The sequence below is a fragment of the Ambystoma mexicanum genome, chromosome 6p (assembly GCF_040938575.1).
Source record: "Ambystoma mexicanum isolate Mex_15411 chromosome 6p, UKY_AmexF1_1, whole genome shotgun sequence".
NCBI classification, from domain to species: domain Eukaryota; kingdom Metazoa; phylum Chordata; class Amphibia; order Caudata; family Ambystomatidae; genus Ambystoma; species Ambystoma mexicanum.
Window position 1 is genome coordinate 1,449,742,688 of NC_090935.1, and position 18,005 is coordinate 1,449,760,692.

The following is an 18,005-nucleotide window of genomic DNA, read 5'->3' on the forward strand; positions in this document are numbered from 1 at the left end:
AAATCCAAAACCATCTGGAATCTAATACCTTTGCCAATCAGAATACCGTCCAGGGCATGGCACTGAAACAGCCCTCCTGGATTTAAAAATACAAATGGATGAGATTAAAGGTAACAGCAACCTAGCGCTCCTCCTCCTGTTGGACATCTCAGATGCTTTTGATTTAGTCAACCACAGCATACTTTGCAAACACCTCTCCTCAGCGACTCACTTTTCAACCAAAGCTATACTCTGGACATAGTCCTTCCTGACTAACAGAACAACAAGGGTATTTTCCGCTATTGCAGCAGCATTGACAGCTCCAGTCACCTGTGGAGTTCCTCAAGGCTCCTGCGTCTCCCCTACACTCTACACTATCTTTACCATGCCTCTATTCGACCTTCTCAATGACTTGGGTATCACCTACACTAACTATGCAGACGATACCCAAATACTTATCCCTATTACAGGTACATATGACACTGACTCAAAATCACTAAATAAAATCTATCAAACCATTCAGGCTTGGATGGCCCAGCTTGGCCTTTGCTTAAATGATGAAAAAACAGAGTTACTCCTCCTAGGCTCACAAAATCGTCTAAACAAATTATGTGACTGCTGTCACGAACCACATCCAGAAACCCCCCTGGCAAGCTAATTGGCCAGGAGGGGTCTTGGCTCGGGTCTCCAATGAATTGAGGCATCCTTTGCCTAGGCCCTCTTGGGGCCAGTCCTGGCGCCTTAGGCGCCAGGCTCATTCTTGATAAAGACTTGTGTTTAGGGAACTACTGTATTTCAAGTGCCAGCCAACATGGAGGCATCCACATAGCTTGGCTCCTTGGAAGCAAGCTTTGCGGTATAGTGTTTTGGGTGTGGTAGACTAGGAACTACTTTACCTGGACTACTTTCTTGAAGCTATTTAAACCACACCCAACTTGGATAACACGCTTCGCGTTACTTTGCAATCTTGCAACGTGACGCTCATCGTGTTCAGCTGTACCCGCGAAACTCGGAAGAACAGCATCTGTAAGGAGACAAAAGAACATCGTTACCAGCAGCAGCTTACCTCTAATCTTCATCGCTAGCTGCCCACAGCTCCTGCAAACAACTTCCTAGAATCAGCGCTTCTGCCGGACCGACAGATCTGCAAAAAAAGGAAGCAACAAGATATTAGAAACTTTACAACTTAACGAATTGTGCCGAAAAGCTTACCTTGCAAGTCGCCCCTCAACCAGCATCGCCTCGGGATTTCACACACCGGGTGAGCACCGCGATCTATGGGAAAGAAAAGACAACAGGTTAGCAAAGGCAAGGCATCATAGTGCTGCGCATAGCGCCTACTTACCGCATCATAGCACTCTTTATACGCCATCATTTACCGGCGAGACCCAATTCAGCCAATGCATCACACTGGACTTCCACGCACCTAAGGAAGAGAAAGAGACATTTATTAAACCAAGAAAGGCATGCAAGAATAACAATAATATACAACAGCAATAAGACCTACCTGAAGGACTCAAAGCGGGCCGGCATCAGGGAAGTAACTAGATCGCATTTGCCCACAAAGGACAACGCTCCCCTCCAAGAAGGCAGGACGAGAGCACACCTGAACTAACAACAAGGTGAGGAGAGGCCCAGAGGGGCTGTGGGCATACGGGGTGGTGGGGGCTGCTGACCCCAGTTGCCCAGTCTTGAACATTGCCCACCTGTGTTCCAGGTAGAACTTCCCCGCTGGTTACACCTGGGAACCGCAGAGAAGAATACCACAGTCCCTACGGCTGGGTGGCGTCCCTGTGGATACCAGGTGAGCATAACACTCTTTCAAATCCTTCGTTATTGATGGGATTATAATCAATGTCTCCAAGGAACTAAAAAACCTGGGTATTTACCTTGACTCAGCACTCACCTTAACCAGACAAGTCAACGCCACGGCCTCAGCGGCAGCTTACATCTCAAAACTCGTCAATGCCTGTAGACTTTTCCTGTCATCTGACAGTTGAATTACGCTGCCAGAGCTCTCATCCTAACCAGAATAGACTATTGTAATGCCCCCTACGCAGGATCTAACAACTGCAATATGAAAAAACTTCAGGTGATTCAAAACAATGCCCTAAGAACAGCACTTAACATCCCAAAAAACAAACACATCACCATGGCGAGACGGAATGCCCACTGGCTGCCGGTCCACAAGCGAATCTTGTTCAAAACCCTCTCCTTGACACACAAATGTCTGTCCAACTCAGCCATTAAGTACTTATCCAACAAATTCACAAAAAAACAATCCAGTAGACCCACTTGCTCAGCCCACTCGCTCTTACCATACCCAGATTCAAACGACAGAAAGCAGGGGGTCTCAGCTTCCCAGTGGTAGCTGTCAAACCCTACAGTGCTCTTCCATCACTACTAAGATCTGAACCTTCCTATTGGTCCTTCCGCAAAAGCTTGAAAACCTGGCTATTCACACAAGAACTGCTAAAGTAGCTCTCTCTTACAATGCACCTTAAATATATACTATGACATATGCTGGTAACCGTATGGATTACTTTAACTCTCAGGAGAATTGTTAACAATATATATTACTGAGAATCGTTATGCATGTATGTCTGTACTTTTGCTGCATTGTCAAAAAACCAGCACCCAGATGCCTCAGGGTTGGGTGCGCTTTACAAATGTCAAAATAAATAAGTAAGATAAGCACTCTTCATCTTGGCCTTGCCTCTGGAATCCTTAAAAAAAGACCCATTTTGGAGTTTAGTGTGTATCCTTCTGTCCCTCTTGGAAACAGGAATCAAGGTATCTCTCTCTTTAACCCAAATCCTGCTACTATATATATATATCACCCAGAGGTCAATCTTGATGTACTGGACATTAATACCGAATGGTACAAAAGCAGTAAATTAAAAGTCAAGTCAAAATGTAATCCACCAAAGGCGGTAGGAAACACAAATGAAACCTTCCAAAGTCTGGTTATTAATGATTTGAAGAAGATCAGGAGAAAACAACATAAAGCCTTCAAAATGAACATGTGTAACAGACATACCAAGGCACTGAAAGAACTAGGCTCATTACCACAATGTATCATCAAAGCCTCGGATAAAGGGCATAACAGTGTGCTCATGAATAGGGACAATTACATTCATGAGGCTAATAAACAACTGAATGACAGGTAATGTTACGTGAAATTACTTAACAACCCTATGAAAGACTTTGAAATTAAGGTACAGCAATTCCTATCGAGTTGGAAGACAAAAGGGATGATGGAAGAAGACTTTAAATTCCTTTACAAGGCCCACTCGACCATCCCCACGGTATACTTCCAACCCAAGGTGCATAAGAATATGACTAAACCTCCAGGGAGACCCATAGTCACATTGACTGGTTCACTTCTAGAAAATATGTCGAAATACATTGATGAGACACTTTTTCCTTTTGTGTTGACTCTCCCCTCCTACCTGAGAGATACGGAGGATTTCTTATCTAAAATTGAGGAATGATCTTGTGAACCTGAGTACATTCTTGCTACAATGTAGTCTCATTATACATATCCATCAAACATGAGTGTGGCCTCAAGGACTGTGAATATTGTTTCAATACAAGATCTCTCAACTATACAAGACAAACAGAGATGATTATAGCTACGATTCAATTTTGCCTTACAAATAATGTATTTCAACCAGAAATACTATAAGCAAAGACAAGGCACGGCCATGGGCACGACTTTAACCCCAGCTTATACTAACTTAATGATGACATATTGGGAGAAGTATGAAGTATGGAAGTAGAGCAATGAACAATATACCAGCAAGATCATAATGTGGTACTGATATATACACAACCTCTTCATTGTTTTGAGAGGGAATTCTAAGGAATGGGTAGATTTTGTAAAACATCTAAATGAGAATGTTTTCAATCTGAAATTCACAGAAACTCACAGCAGTAAAGAAGTAGTGTTTCTAGATGTCACTGTCTATATTGAAAAGGACAACTGCAAAGTAAACTTTTCCGGAAACCTACAGGGGTCAATGGTCCCTTAAATGCCAGAAGTGGGCACTCCAAACATCTTATTTGGAGTATCCCTTATGGGGAATTTATCAGGGTAAGGAGAAACTGCTCGAACATTAAAATATATGACAAAGAGAGCCAACTAACAGCATGGGGCTTCAAACAACAGTGCTACCCTAAAAAAGCGTATATTAAAGTGCGCACATGCGATAGATCGGCATTATTGGTTTATAAAATCAACATAACTAATGCACAGAAAGTCAAAGATACAACTTGTCTCATACTTACCTATGGAGAGTCAGTGAAGATTGTGAGAGATATCCTAACGAAACATTGGAGAGTGCTAATGACCGATGTCGATCTTAATTATGCTCTTGGAAAACGTCCGGAAGTGCAAGTCAATTAAAGATCAATTAGTGAGCAGTTACATGAGAAGTGAAACCTATATAACTAAAATGACTTGGCTGGATCAAAAGACTAATGAATTCCACAAATGCACTAAATGCAAAATCTGTAAATTTGCACATGACTGTACGGCGTATCAACATCCCATTTTGGACACTGTCCTGGATATCGCAATTGGAATCACATGTGAGTCAGAATACGTTGTCTATATACTAGTATGTACATGCAAAAAATGGTATGTATGGAGTACGAAATGTAAACTGAAAATAAGGATCCTGCAACACGTGAGGGCCATTAAAAACAAAGACTTTACATACCCAATGGCCAAACACTTCTGGGAAAAGCATGATGGAAAACTAGAGGACTTCTCATTCTTTGGTTTACATCATATTGAGCTCGGACCCGGAGGGGGAGATAGAGAGAAACTGCTAAGACAACAAGAAACTCGTTAATTATTGATTTTGAAAGCAAGACTCCAAAAGGACACAACATTGATGGAGAACTGTATACTTTTTTAGGGGAATAACCAAATAGACACTTTTGAGCAATTGTGATTGCTCCAATATGCAAATAGTTGTTATCCCCGAATGTTGTTAAATTTGATATAATATGTTTTTCAAGCAGTAGGATTTGCCTCTCTCCACCCCCTTGGGATCCCAGGACTCTGCTGTATTTAGACACATTTGTTTCAATGAGTGTTGAGAGATAATATAAGAAATAATCTATGGTGGCCAAAATAAGAACTTTGGATAATACGGCAGTTAGTAAATTCCTAATGTTATGGCAATTTTCTTTGTTCTCTTTGATTTGAACTTTTCTTAGATGTTATACGTGTGTTTTTAATATGTTGGTTAATAATTGTTGAGTTTTCACACACACTCATTGGGTATTAGGTTCAGATCCTAAAAAAACATATACATCGAATGGAAAAAGTGTAAATTCCTGTTCCACAATAGGCATTGGGCCAATAGGTGAGGCTGAGGCTTATAACTTCATGATTGTGCATCTGAGCACCTAGTATAATCTTTGTAGATGTTATACAATGCTTTTCCTATTTGTGGGCCATTTTACGGCATATATTGAGGGATGAATTGATGTAAAATATGGATTTAATTCTCACAATTTAGTTTGTGAAGCACTATGCACTTTGGGACTGTATAAGGCACTAAAACTGACATGTATAGTACGTTTATATTTGAAAATGTAGGTAGACTACCAGTATGCACTTTACAAGCCAACAAGGCATGATAATTGATATGGAAATGAAGTTTGCAATTTCGTATTTCAGGTTGCCTACCACTATGCACTTTATAAGCCAGTAAGGCATTTTAATTGATAGCAATATGCACAATGCACTTTTTTGTAGATCATATGGCAATCAGAATTATAACTTCAGTCACCACATCTGGATCAAACAGATATATCACATATTAACAGAATTACAATGTGACTAGTCAATGCTCATGCCCAAGAAATCAGAATGTAGTATTATGTGAATATTACAATTTACGATTTGAAGGTTTGTTTGTGCTAAAAAGAGTTAAAGCGCTATTAAGCTGAAGTTGCAAAATATTTTCATATTCAGTCAACGGATCATGTCAAATACTGAATGTTTTTGTGCTAATGTGTTATTAGTGCTAATAGCGATCAGTGGGCCACATTACAACTAAAAGATGGCGGCACCCTTTCAAGGACAGTTTGATTTGATTATCTAATGGGAACTGATAGAGAAGAGGGACAGTTATGTAAGTGAAACACTCTCTCTTTGGTAACTGTTGTTTGTGTGTGCGATTACTTAAAAAAAAATGGACGTGTTTCGCCACTCCTGGTGGCTTGATCACATAGTTTTTTCATTTGTGACTTTCCTCATTAAGTAATCGCACACACAAACAACAGTTACCATAGAGAGAGTGTTTGTGCATATTGCTATCAATTAAAATGCCTTACTGGTTTATAAAGTACATAGTGGTAGGCAACCTGAAATACGAAATTGCAAACTTCGTTTCCATATCAATTATCATGCCTTGTTGGTGAGGAAAGTCACAAATGAAAAAACTATGTGATCAAGCCACCAGGAGTGGCGAAACACGTCCATTGTTTTGCCTCCCGTTGAATTTGGCTGGGTACTGGCAGTAATGATTTTTTAACGATGGATTGATGAAATAAAGAAATCTTTAAAATTGTAAAGAACTCTGGACCACGATGTTCGTGTTGCAACCTTCTATTGCATGAGTTAACCGATTTGAGAATCTGTGCGTGCGATTTTAAGAACACAGACGGAAGGTTGGTGATTACAAGAATATATATATATTCCTCGGTATCAACCACTTCGCCTTCTGTTCACGGGGCGCCTGCAGGGATCAGACAGGAATTTTGTCAAATGGGCCCCTGCCAACTGTGTCGCTGTTACACGTGTGTCATTACTCCGCTCTCTGCAGGAAAGTCTTCGATCTTCTGGCTAATGGTGGAAGCTGTTGAAAGTCTGAGAGTCTGAACCTGGGCCCGGGCGACTGAATCAGAACCATCCGCACTGCTACCAAAATGTGCAGTTGCACCTGGAGCGTTCCAAGTGCTATATGGAATTACCAGTAGAAATCTCAGACCCAAATAATCGGACAGACTCAAAGAATATGGCAAATGCTACTTTATTATCAGCTCAATAAAGTAGGGAAACCTGGTGAACAACAAATCGTAGCCCATACAATCTCAGCAATAATTTGATTGTACAAAGACTTTATACATCAATGTGCATCAGCTATGACATCATCCTATGTTGCAAACTTTGAAATCCTATTGACAGCAGAGGTTGGTTAAGGGAACATATATACCTTTAGTTCATATAAGTGTTAGTATCATTATTGGATGGCCCTTATCTAGTAGGCACACCTTGAACTACCTCTAAATACTTATAATATAGATGAAAAGCAAAATACCAGCAGCGGATTGGCTTCTGCAACACTCTATAGTATACTGCTACATAGACCCTCATGATTGGTTGGCATACTCTCCCAACCTTGGACTTTCAGCTTCTTAGCAGCACGTAAGCAAAGCGAAACTCAGGTGCAGGGAACAATGTCAGACTACTACCCACTTGTTCAATTAGCCTACCATCTCTCATCAGTCAGGCCCTAAGCCAAGGCTTCTTCTTTGTAGTTGGCTTTGCAAACTGTTATGTTCGCTGGGACTTTTAAGGGAGTGTACGTACACCTCTATCTTCGCCGGAAGCTTAATGAATATGCCTTGTTTTCAAGTTTTGAATCGAGTGTGATGAGACCACGATTTTGTCAATTTTGACCTTTTATTTAGTGTTATTTAATTCAATTATGCTGGGTGCTATCACTCCTCTTGGTCCCTGGAGACATATGCTTCCTGCATCTTTGATTGTCCAATACTTGGCATTTGCAGAAGTTTTCTTCTTTGCTTAATCTAAGAGAAATATGTCATGCGTATGCAGATTATCCTCTTGAATTCCTCCCTCCTGACTCCCTTTATGCCTTGCAATTATTTATTGATGTGGCAGCCTTGATCCCAGGCCAATAGATATTCTTTGTTCCTCACACAAAGCTGTTTTCCAGCACCTTTCAGCTCTGCAGCCCTGGTCTGTCTCTTAGGTAGTTTGGTCATTCTTAACAAGAGTCCGACGTCCATCTTTTAATCATGGCTGCTTTAATCATGATATATTTTCTTCTGCAACAAGCTTCTATATGTCTGTCATGATGCCTACCTCCAAGTAGCCAGGTCCGACCCAGCAACCCCAGAGGCAGGCATCATTCCCCCCAGGGAAGTGCCAGCGGGCCCAAGCTGGGGCCCTTTGGACACAGTCCTGGCGTCTTAGGCGCCAGGCTCATGTTGGACCCCTGTCCTGGCACCTTAGGCGCCAGGCTCATAAAGCTAGACATGTGTTCAAGTGTTTTAATGTGCACTTACCTGATGCAGACCATGCTGCTACATCCAAGCCCTCTTGAGGCCTGAATGGAACTACTTTACCTGTGGGACTAGTTTCCACCTGGGTGTGGTCGGGGAAGGATACATACCTGATCGGTGGAAGGATACATACCTGGAACTTCTTCCAAAGCTATTTAAACCACGCCCGATCAGCAACTCACGCTTCGCGTTGTTCTGCTCCTCGCAGCTGGAAGCTCACCATGTCAGCTCCTGCATCTGGACTTCAGCCACGCCTGTCAGCATCCTGGGTCGCCTGCAAAGGGAGATAAGAGAGAATTGGGAAGAAAGAAGACCTTACCTGCTAAAGCTGCATCACGGAGACATCACACCAACGATCCTGAAAGGGAAGACATCATTTTAAAAGCATTTCGCTTCGATCGCTGCAGCGCTGCATTTCACTCACCTTTCCTGGGCGCCTCCATCTTCAGCAGCGATCATCCGGATCCGCACCCACTTCCCAGAGCCTAGAGAGAAAAGACAAGAAAACAAGGTGAGAGAAGGAAGGGAAATAGGAAAAGCTCAGTTTCCTTCTAAGACTTACCTGTTGGGTCATTCCCATTTCATTTCGGGTCCTGCCGCTTCCTGGCATTCCGGACCCCGGCCCCTATGGGGAAAAAAGACAAAGACATTGAATGAGCGAAAGCAAAGACATTACCTGAACGCTCATCCAGAACTTACCTGTCATTTACTGGAACTGCACCTTTCACTTCGGGTCGGCGCCATATCTCCGGCATTCCGAACCCCGGCCCCTAAGGGGAAAAAGACATAAGCATTAGCGCTTGCTGCAATAAGACAATGAACATTATTATTAAACTTGAACTTTTGAACTTGCAACAGAACTCTTACAGCGCCTCACCTGAATGGTCAAGCTTATTTTGAACTCCCATCAAACCTCAATCCAGTGAAGTAACTGGGTTTCAACGCGCCCCTGCATCAGAAGCAGGATGGAGAACTCGTCCTTGCAGACCCTAAGGTGAGACTTCACGGGGAATCGTGGAAGGGTATCGTGGAGGGTTGGAAGGGAGTGGGAGGCTTGAGCATTATTCCGTCAGTAGGTAATACTCCCTTTTCACGCACAGGGGAATATTCCTGCGAGCCAGAAAAGCCAGAGTAGAGGGGCCCTTCCTGTCCATCATCAGAGTCCTGCGCTTCACCATTGAAGAAGCATCAGCACTCGAAGCCAGACCTGCGCCTTCGTGGGAATCAGGTGAGCGTGACAGAACGCGAAGCCTACCCACAATTTCCCACCCGGGCGCTATGGAGACTTCCGAGACAGATCAGCTGGCCCAGCTTTTGGGGGAATTACGGGCAGAAGTGCACTCAGCCGGCCAGGAGACTAACGCTCTCAAAAGAGAACTGATCCTATCCAAGGAAAGAACTGATGACCTGGCCAAAAGGTTATTGCAGGCCCAGGCAGGGCACACTCCTTTACCTAATTCCGGAGGTACTTCCACATCAATAGGTTTGAATAACCCGGTACAAATCAATCTACCTGGACACATGACTTTGGACCCGCCTGAACGTTTTGCGGGGGATCCCAAGAAATATGCCGTCTTTATGAACCAATGTCGTTTACACTTTCTATGCAGACCCGGGGCCTTCCCTAACGACCAGACCAAGGTAGCCTTTATACTATCTTACCTCAGTGGCAGTGCTGCCGATTGGTCTATTCCATTGGTAAATCAGGATGATCCCATTCTCCAGGATTTTCAGGGCTTCCAGGCCAGCATGGAAAGATTGTTTGCTCGACACTCTCAAGGACAGGCTCTTGATAACGAACTGCTATCCTTACGACAAGGTAATCAGGATCTCCTGTCCTACGTTTCCACCTTTAATAGACTGGTTGTGGAAACTGGATGGCCAGAAAACAAAAGGATCACATTGTTTCATCGAGGCCTGCACGGAGAGCTTAAGGATGTTCTAGCTCAGCTAGTAGATCCACCCCAGGTCTGCGCAGACTACATAGACTTGGTGGTTCAACTTGATCACAGACTTCAAAATAGAAAAGCAGATCGGTTCAAGTACGAAACCCGAGTACCGATCAAAACCAGGCAAACTCCAAGAGTACCGACGTATCCGAACCTATGCAAATCGGCGGTGTTAAAGGACCATTAACGCAGAAGGAACGAGAGAGAAGGCGGCAAATGCAACTTTGTCTGTATTGCGGGACTTCCGGTCACTTTCTTCGAAATTGTACGGTTAAACCACCTAAGAAGGTGGTTGGAGCCACTGATAACGATTTATTGACACCTGATTCGGGAAACGACCTAGCCCGACAAGCGTAGGGGTCCGCCTGCCGAGCTTGAAAACAAACTCTTTGACCTTGCATTTTGTCATGCCAATGGTGCTTGTGGACCCAAAACAGCCTCAGAAGTTGCATGCTGTAAAAGCATACATCGACAGTGGAGCTATTGGAAATTACATAGACCGTGAATTGGCTTCCAGGATTAAGCTCCCTCTCCGCCCGAAAGTAACCCAAGATGTCATTACTACAGTAGATGGAACCGAAATAGCCTCAAGGCCTGTAACGCATTCCACTGTTGAAATGACACTGGTGGGTCAGGATGGACATCGGGAAGCAATCATGTTTGATGTGATCAAGGCCCCACAATTTCAAGTAATTCTTGTAATTCCTTGGTTAGAAACACATAATCCCAGAATCGACTGGCGAGCAAAGAAGATAAGTTTTCCTGATTGTGAACCAACTTGTTATCCAAGAAATCCAGTTATGGGTCTAGCCTCAGCAACTTCCACCCCTGTACAGCTACCGTCAGAATACCAAGAATTCCAAGACGTTTTTCACAAGGAACAGGCTAACACGTTACCTCCCCATCGGTCTTATGATTGCCAAATCGATCTGGTACCCAATGCTCAACTACCTTGTAGTAGGATTTATGCTCTTACGGAACCTGAGAACCTGCATTTGCGTCAGTATTTAGATCAGTACCTAGCCAATGGTTTTATTCGCCCATCCAAGTCTCCTGTCTCCTCAGCTCTGTTCTTCGTGCCGAAAAAAGAGGGCGACCTTAGAACATGCATAGACTATCGCGCCCTAAATCAAATAACGATTAAGAATCGTTATCCTCTGCCCCTGATCCCTGAGTTTATCGACCAGGTGAAAGACGCTTGTGTGTATACCAAGTTAGATCTCCGAGGAGCTTATCACCTGGTGCGTATAAAAGAAGGTGACAAATGGAAGACTGCATTCCGCACCAAATTTGGGCTCTTCGAATATCAGGTGATGCCCTTCGGTTTGTGCAATGCACCTGCCGCCTTTCAGTACTTTATGAATGATGTTCTTCGGGAACTTATCGATGTCTGTGTCATTGTTTATATTGACGACATCCTGGTGTACTCTTCTTCAGAATCCGATCACAGAAAACATGTTAGGGCAGTTCTTGAGAAATTGCGCCAGCACAGACTATTTGCAAAGCTCGAAAAATGCGTTTTTCATACCACAGAAGTTGAGTTTCTCGGATTCATCCTGACACCTCAAGGAGTCCGAATGGACTCGCGAAAGGTGGACGCCATCCTCAAATGGCCATCTCCTAGCTCGGTGAAGGGAGTTCAGAGCATGCTCGGCTTTGCCAATTTCTATCGAAGATTCATTCCGGAATTTTCCCGAACAATCCAACCCATCACAGCTCTCCTAAAGAAAAACAAACGCTTTGAATGGACTCTTGAGGCCGAACAAGCCTTTCAGGACCTGAAAACCAAATTCACCTCTGCACCTGTATTGAAGCACCCGCACCCAGATCTCCCTTACATTGTGGAAACCGACGCATTCAGTTCGGCCATGGGAGCTGTCCTGTCGCAAAGAGACCCAGAAACTAACCAACTACACCCTGTGGCCTTTTGGTCCAGGAAATTTTCTCCTCCTGAAATCAACTACGCAATTACCGACAAGGAGTTACTGCCTATTAAATCTGCTTTCAAGGCTTGGCGTCACTACCTTCTCGGGGCAAGACACACCATCACCGTAATTACGGACCACAGAAATGTACAATATTTAAAGACGGCCAAAGCTCAATCTTCACGACAACTCCGATGGGCTCTATTCTTTGCGGAATTTGATTTCGTAATTACCTATCGCCCTGGCTGCAAGAATGGTAAAGCGGACGCCTTATCCCGGATTGGCATGGAAGAACCCAATTCGAGTTTAGAACCTGCGCCAATCATACCTGAACAAAGAATCTTAGGCCTAACTTTATTGCAAACTATTGAGGACATCCAAACGCAAGTAAAACAACTTCTAGACTCTTCCGCCTTACTGGAATGGAGTCAAAAGGGTCCTCATTACACCGTTAAGGATGATTTACCCTACTTCAAGGAGCGGTTGTTTCTGCCAAGTAAAGAATTGCAAGAACTTGTTATTGCCCATCATGAATCATTAATGGAAGGACACCCTGGTATCGCTAAAACGGAGGAAAAAATCAAACGCCACTTCTGCTGGCCTTCTTGGAGAAAAGACAAAGTCTTTTGTATTGTCTTGCGGAATTTGCGCCCAAAACAAGGGTCAAAAGAAAAGGCCAGCCGGCCTACTTCAACCCTTGGATATTCCACCGGCACCATGGCACACCTTGTCAATGGACTTTATAACTGACCTGCCTCCTTGTGCTGGTTACAACACTATCCTTGTAATTGTGGATCTATTCTCAAAAATGGCCCACTTTATCCCTTTAAAAGGTTTGCCTTCAGCTTCCACCTTGGCCAAGGAATTTCTGGAGAATATAGTTCGCATACATGGTTTTCCTTCCATATTAGTCTCGGATCGTGGAAGTCAATTTATCTCCCATTTTTGGAAGAAGTGTTGCCAACTAGCACAAATAGATGTGCGGTTATCCACTAGCCACCACCCCCAGACCGACGGACAAACCGAGAGAACCAATCAGACTCTCGAGCAATATCTTCGGTGCATGTTACACCAATCCGAGTTAAATTGGAACGACATCCTTTGGATTGCAGAATATGCATACAACAATTCAGTGCATTCTGGAACCGGACAAACTCCTTTTTATACTTTGTATGGTCACCATCCTCGAACCTCTGACCTAGATCCACCTCTGACCCTGGAAATGCCCGCAGTAAATCATCTGCATTCCACAATAACCCGAGCCTTCAAAGAAGCTGCAACTCATTTACAGCAAGCCAAGAAAAAGTATAAAGAAAACGCTGATTTGCACCGAAGTAAAACTCCTCCTTACCAAGTAGGAGACCAGGTATGGCTAGCAACGAAACATTTACCCCTGAAGGGCCCGCAAACCTTCAATCCCAGATTCATAGGACCTTATCCCATCAAGGCTATAATCAATCCCGTGACCTTTAAACTGGATTTACCGTCTAACATGCGTATTCATCCAGTTTTTCATGCATCACTTTTGAAGCCAGTACAACCAGGGACCCGACTGTCCAAGCCTCCAGACCCAGTTCAAATTGAAGGGGAATTAGAATTCGAAGTTAAAGACATTTTAGACTCCAAGGTGTTAAAGTCAAAACTCTTCTATCTTGTTGACTGGAAGGGATATGGACCTCAGGAGAGATCGTGGGAGCCTAGTAACCATGTTCACGCACCTCGATTAATACAAAGGTTCCACCGGAGATTTCCGAACAAGCCAAAACCCCCGGAGGGAACAACCTTGGGAGGGGCCTTGAGGGGGGGTACTGTCATGATGCCCACCTCCAAGGAGCCAGGTCCGACCCAGCAACCCCAGAGGCAGGCATCATTCCCCCCAGGGAAGTGCCAGCGGGCCCAAGCTGGGGCCCTATGTTGGACCCCTGTCCTGGCGCCTTAGGCGCCAGGCTCATAAAGCTATACATGTGTTCAAGTGTTTTAATGTGCACTTACCTGATGCAGACCATGCTGCTACATCCAGGCCCTCTTGAGGCCTGAATGGAACTACTTTACCTGTGGGACTACTTTCCACCTGGGTGTGGTCGGGGAAGGATACATACATGATCGGTGGAAGGATACATACCTGGAACTTCTTCCAAAGCTATTTAAACCACGCCCGATCAGCAACTCACGCTTCGCGTTGTTCTGCTCCTCGCAGCTGGACGCTCACCGTGTCAGCTCCTGCATCTGGACTTCAGCCACGCCTGTCAGCATCCTGGGTCGCCTATAAAGGGAGATAAGAGAGAATTGGTAAGAAAGAAGACCTTACCTGCTAAAGCTGCATCACAGAGACATCACACCGATGATCCTGAAAGGGAAGACATCATTTTAAAAGCGTTTCGCTTCGATCGCTGCAGCGCTGCATTTCTCTCACCTTTCCTGGGCGCCTCCATCTTCAGTAGCGATCATCCGGATCCGCACCCACTTCCTTAGCCTAGAGAGAAAAGACAAGAAAACAAGGTGAGAGAAGGAAGGAAAATAGGAAAAGCTCAGTTTCCTTCTAAGACTTACCTGTTTGGTCATTCCCATTTCATTTCGGGTCCTGCCGCTTCCTGGCATTCCGGACCCCGGCCCGTATGGGGAAAAAAGACAAAGACATTGAATGAGCGAATGCAAAGACATTACCTGAACGCTCATCCAGAGCTTACCTGTCATTTACTGGAACTGCACCTTTCACTTCGGGTCGGCGCCATATCTCCGGCATTCCGAACCCCGGCCCCTAAGGGGAAAAAGACATAAGCATTAGCGCTTGCTGCAATAAGACAATGAACATTATTATTAAACTTGAACTTTTGAACTTGCAACAGAACTCTTACAGCGCCTCACCTGAATAGTCAAGCTTATTTTGAACTCCCATCAAACCTCAATCCAGTGAAGTAACTGGGTTTCAACGCACCCCTGCATCAGAAGCAGGATGGAGAACTCGTCCTTCCAGACCCTAAGGTGAGACTTCACGGGGAATTGTGGAAGGGTATCGTGGAGGGTTGGAAGGGAGTGGGAGGCTTGAGCATTATTCCGTCAGTAGGTAATACTCCCTTTTCACGCACAGGGGAATATTCCTGCGAGCCAGAAAAGCCAGAGTAGAGGGGCCCTTCCTGTCCATCATCAGAGTCCTGCGCTTCACCATTGAAGAAGCATCAGCACTCGAAGCCAGACCTGCGCCTCCGTGGGAATCAGGTGAGCGTGACAATGTCTCATATACCTTGCGTTTCTGTGTATGAACATTCCCTTAATTTCTCCTTACTTATCTCTTTGGTGCACATGATTTCTTCATAGTCATTTGCATGTTTCTTTTATCACTTCAGTTACAACTTTAATCTTAGAGTATTTGCATATCGTTTCAATGCATCTGTGTGTCTTTTCTCCATGATGTCACTCTGTCCTTGTCTGATTTCACTTGTAACTCGTCGATGTCCAATGGTGCTTGCAGGCATCCTTCCACCACCTCAGTGCGAGGGTACATTCGATACGGTTGTCTAAGTGCATAACATCTCTGGTATCTTCGATGCAGTATTGAGACGATACCTGGTGTCAAACACATTGCTCTCTTGCTGCTATTCTAGTATGATGGAGGTGAGGGGGTGGGCACTAAAGATGACGTGTACATCTGTCCCTCTCAGAACAGTTAAACCACTCTATCAAAAAACATCTACTTTTCAAAACCCTGCAACCTCAACTAATTTAACACCCACACTCCAAGTCTACCCTTACCCTCAAAAAAACAAAAACAAAACCCCTTAAATCAAGGAAACAACCCCTTTTCTACCCCTGTTTCACCTTTTGCTTTACACCCCCCAACCGTGTGCTCACGTGATCTCGAGGTGCTCCGATGTGGTGCTTCGTCAATCGTTCCACGCAGCTAAGCCGTGGCACCACATCTTTGGGGAGCAGATCGACCTTTAACCAATATGGCGTCCGCAGACCTCTTTTTCATTGTGCATGGAAGACTGGTCCCCGCCATGGGTTGCCGCAGCTGAGAGGTGTGGGGAGAAGACCCCCAACATCTTGTAACACCTGGGACCGTACCTTGGCTTGCCAAAGGTGGGGATGGGCCTATAATCACCTTCACCCAACGTAGACCTACCACTTAAGAAGCGAGTACACAGTGGAAGATAAAGCAAGTTTATTGTACAAAGCTCTGGGGAGCGGTTAGATGTTGTTGCAGGACCAAACTAACCCAAGTCCCAACAATACAACATCAGTTGGCAGTTTATATACCTTTTTTAAAACACTCCAAGATACCTTTATTAATACCCACCCCCCAAATATGATTGGAAAAAACCTCCTCAAAGAAATCACATCTTTTCCCAATTCTTCCATTTTCATTGGTCAGGCTTATCTTCATTATTATCTTCAGATCATATTCAAAACACAACTCTTCTTGGGGTTTTGTGCCTAGTAGGTCATGATGTTGGTGCATGGTTAAACATCAGTATGGAAAACATAACTCATTGCCAGCAATAACTGGCCTAAGGCCTTGGCCTTTAACCTAAGCATGATTTGCACATGCCTCGGATGGACATTTACCGCAATATGAGGTGGCTGGGTGAATGATTTCCCTTCGTTCGTGATGCTATCTCATTTCCCAGGTCAAAGTTCCCTTGGAACTTTCCAATCTCCAAGGCTCCCATTTTATTGTATGATTGAAAACTCCTAAATAGCTTTAGGCACTTAGCTCACCCGTGTTTTACTACTGACCAGAATAAATAATGAAACTCTTTTGGTCACGCTCTTAAACAGCAGGAGATTATATCTACTATCCACAAGACTTATCAAACGATAAAAATCAAGGCTATTTCTGCAGCTGCTGACCACAAAGGTTGAGATTACTCCTTTACCTGCCTTCTGCCATCTGAAAAACCTGTTTAGAAGTCAAAGTGCATTTTGCAAGAAAGCCTTAACCACTGAGTTCTGATTCATTGTGAATAGCCACTTATAGTGAGATTCACGAATTCCACGTGTATTTATATTAATGTTCATACATGTTTTTACATTTGGTGGATTTAAACTTTATCTTTTTGTGCGCGTGCAAGCTACTATGTATCAGTTCTGAACAAAAGTAGCACTCACGCTCAGTTCGCCGCACCCCCAGTCATGAATATGGCACACGCATCATGAATCCCTCGTAATAATGGGGACCCTCCTTGACCACCCTGGCACCCTCACCTTTCTGCATCTTGGCCCTGCCGTTGTGCTCTTTCTACCTTCACCCACTTCACAGCCTCTTCCCGCCCTCCCCCATCCTCCCTCGACCCATACATACTTGCTGCTCAGTGTAGACCTGCGCTTCAAATGCAGTGCGGTAAAGGCCTGAGCTGCTTTTGCAGTGGGTAAAGACCTGTATCAATTCTGGCTATTGCCTTGTGAATAAAATTACTTCAACCTTGTCATTAGTCAATGCAAAGAAGATCACCTGTTTGCCTAATTCAAAATAAACATTCTTGGTTGCCCCATGACATCTAAAGATTGCCCCCAATATTCAGATAACCTTGGACAATTAGCAAGTATGTATAATGGAAAATTCGGATTTTAAACCCCATTTTAGCAGCATGGGTCTATAGTTTATATTAATTGTTTTATTTGACCGATCACTCAAATTAACCAGCATCATTTTCTTTAGTATATAAAAGCAACTGAACTTTTAATATAGTATAAAGAAATATTTCCACCCATGTTATCATTCCATAAAGAGCGTGACTTTACTAAATAATTCTAAAACTAAAACGCTGATATACACAGGCTTTATGAATTGTTTGAGATCTCATTATGTCTTCCAGGAACA

General features: G+C 44.0%; 1 protein-coding gene across 1 annotated transcript in view; it reads left to right on the forward strand.

Annotated features, from left to right (window-relative positions):
• The window catches only part of LOC138510506 (alpha-2-macroglobulin-like), a 1,041,624-nt gene that overhangs the window by 124,386 nt on the left and 899,233 nt on the right, over positions 1-18,005 (forward strand). The window lies entirely within an intron of this gene.